We start from the raw sequence: 3,710 nt of genomic DNA on the forward strand, positions 1-3,710 counted from the left end.
GGCCCTCCCTGAACCTCTAGAAACGGTGATCCTCTATCAAAATGAGCTCTGGTGCATATTTGTTTAGCTTGAGGCACTCATTCTCCTACTATAGTATGATACTATCACCCTACATTAGATTTAAAATTGATCCTTCAAATCATCGGTATGGACTCTTAAATGTATTTCCCCTAACTGTATCAGGAAGAAATCCCAAGTGGGTCTCTCTGGCTCCATCACTAACTCAACAATCTCCAACCAATCAATGGTGTCACCCTTTATAAAGGTAATAACACACTCAAACTTACCCTTGGGAGTACAACTAACGAAGAGTACGAATTATCTCCCGAAGGTACTGATCTGCAGAGATGGGGTATTCATCCCAGAACCATAAAAGTCAGTCATTATGTACCTACAGAGCATCTCAATAAGAGACTCCTAAGGCGACATAGTAGGCTAAACTATAGGTACTGTTGGGGGATGTGGCATAGAAGATGATTCGAAATAGGCTGACTATCTACCTAAGGGTTTAGGTCAAATCACAGAAAAAGGTCGCCTTGTTGACTCCTGCGTCTGTAGGTATCTCGTACTTAGATTATGGGGAAAATCACAACCAAAATCTCTGAATAGGGAGACATGACTCTCCTCATGGCCCTTATGAATAGGGATAGTGACATCAGCCATGATCGAATCCTAAAATTAGAACAGAAAGAAAGGTCATTATCGCTATTCTAGAAGTTTAAGTATTCTTCACACTCTAGGGGCATGTAATCACACAGACACTAACTTACTTTGACCCGAGGGTCCTTGGAACAACTAAACTTGAAAGCTTTGATAACACTAAATGTAACACCCTAATCCAGTCTGGCCTGAAGATCCATGGATTACGATGACACATGAAACCACTAAAATGGTCAACCAAAAATTTTCTTTTCAAAATGTACATAACATCAAAACATTCATCATTGCATTGATAAAAGCATATTAAAATTTACAAAATATGAGAGTCTCCCAAAATACTTACAAAATACATCCATTGAGTTTAAACCAAAATATATTTATGACACGAATAATACAAGATCCATACAAAATACATGCTCTCTAAATATGCTCAAGACATACTTAGTAAATCGTCTTGTCTGAAATATACTAATGAGATAGGCTCCTCAATGATCCCTACTATTTTGTGTACGAAAACACATTCCATACGCTAATCTCACAATCTTATTGCCACGAAAAGAACTATGCAATACTACATGCATCCATTATATGAACATGTCGGCACGTATAGTAATAAACATTTATAGTAAATAGACAACCATGAGATAGACCAATAATGTGGTTAGAGGAATTTACGTGCATCTCGAATAATATATCGATCTATCTAGAATATGATAGATTTGGAGTATGTACCAGTATTTACGTGCATCAAAACTTAGAGCCCTTGTCTATCTTAGATACTCTAAAGGTCGGGTGAGGACTAGAATTTTACGTGTGTCGGAAGCTCACATCCCAAACCTATTCGAGCATAAGGTATGATCTATAATTTTACGTGCATCGAATGTGTACTGATACGACCCAAAATTTTACATGCATCAAAATACGTACCAAACAAACAATATCCAGATATTTCACAAATAAAGGATGACCGTAACAACCCTTAAACCCTTAGGTATCGATACTCACCCTGTGTATCGATACGAAAAATAGCTTTGATGTTTTGAAAAATGCTTTGTATCGATACTTCTATAGAGAGTATCGATACTCTACCCTGGGTATTGATACTCCCATGAGTATTGATACCAATTTTATAAACTATAATCTAAAACTTGCCACCAGTATCGATACTACCCTCTGAGTATCGATACATGACCCTGAGTATCTATGCCTTAGGAGGAAGCATCGATATTGCCCTTACAAACTTGCCTTGTTTTTTCCTTTCACAAAGAACAATATCAATATTGTTATTCTAGTATCAATACTAACAACCTGAAATATCTATTTTGGGCATGCCAATGCGTCTAAATCTCACTCATACACTCCCCTAAGAGTAGAAAAGCTTATTTAAGTCTTATTTGAGGTCTTAGATTTTAAAAGGTATCATCTTTCATGCTTACAAACAAAAAATACGAATCTTGTAATGAAAGTACTCTAGCATGCTTTCATGAACAAAACATACCAAAATGTACGTTCAATGACCTAAATGTGGTATGGACAAGTTAAAATCGTATTACCTTGATTCCAAGCTATTGAAAAATGTTTTTGAATCACCCAATAGTGAGTTTATCCTTGCCCTTTTCCTTAGAGCTCTTATCATTCTCTTACACTAATTAAAACTAAGAGGATGTGTTATTAACTCATTTTAGAACTTGAGGATGTTAGAAATGATCTTACAACTAAAAACTCTCCCAAAAATGGATTAAAACCCCATTTTTATGGAGACTAAGCAAAATCTTACAAAAGTGGGTTTGAATGAAAACTTGAGAGATGTAAATTGTGAATCTTACCTTAGAATTCAGAATGGATTCTTTAATTTATTAAAGTTCTCAACTTTTCCTTGTTCTTGAAGATGAAGAGAGGCAAAGAGTAGAGAGGAAGAAGACAAACTTACGGAGACAAAGAGGTGAAATGTTTCAGGCGTGAGATCATGTTTCATAAATGGGTTTCAACTTTTATTCAAATAAATGGGTTAATTATCCACTTAGTCTCTCCTCATTTGATTCATGATTAAAAGCATCCTTTTTAAGCTTGTGGGGCTTATCTCAAGCCCAAATCGAATCCATTTGGGTCTAAAGTTGTATATATATAGGGAAATTTATTCTAAAGCCCATTCAAATAAACCCAAAACTCTTAACATGAATTTCAGGGCGTACATATATAACATCACTACTTATTTGGTGAGTGGTGGTACAACTATATTGATAAAAAAATAGTGTAATTTGGGACAAAGAAGATATATCAAACTTCCTAAAAATCAGGATATGGTTATTAACTATCATTTGTGACAAGCTAACGTGTTAACTGATATGTTAAGCCGAGATACCTTTCTGACATTAAGAGTTCTGAATATTTGATTATCAATAAGGGAAAATGGTGTATTAGTTTCCAAACTAAAATTAAAGTATATGTTGTTGGATCAAATCAAGGGTTTTGAAAGAAATGATAAAGAGTGCATGCTAGAGATCAAACAGGTAGAAAAAGGGAAAAAAGATATTAATGATTAAGTTTGATGAATGTTTTTACTACAAAAGATAAGTTTATATTCTAAATAATGAGGAATTAAATAAAGATCTTCTATCATAGGCATATTACAGTTCTTTGATTATGTATTCCAGTGAAAACAAGATGTATCATGATTTAAGAGTTGATAATTGTAGTCAAGTATGAAAAGATTATGACTAATTTACTTCTATATACTTGTTATGTGAGGAAGTAAAAGTAAAATATTAATTGTTGTCTAGATTTTTAAAATCTTAAATTGTATTTTTAGAGAAGTTTGGAATCTCTAAAAGGTATAAGGTATCAACAAATTTCGATAACATTTCTTCATAATAAAGTTTAGCTCTGTTGAGTTCTAGATCTAGTCCTCAAACGTCATTTTTGAATATTCAAGGATGAATTATTTCCCTGGTTAAATATGAAGTCAAGAAGGGTCTTGAAAACTAGGGTATTGATGTTATAGCAGTTTGAATCCAAATTTACATTCTTTCATTGGGTTCTATAACAAAAAT

This window comes from Hibiscus syriacus, unplaced genomic scaffold (assembly GCF_006381635.1).
Source record: "Hibiscus syriacus cultivar Baekdansim isolate YM2019G1 unplaced genomic scaffold, ASM638163v2 tig00001644_pilon, whole genome shotgun sequence".
In the NCBI taxonomy this organism is placed as follows: Eukaryota; Viridiplantae; Streptophyta; class Magnoliopsida; order Malvales; family Malvaceae; genus Hibiscus; species Hibiscus syriacus.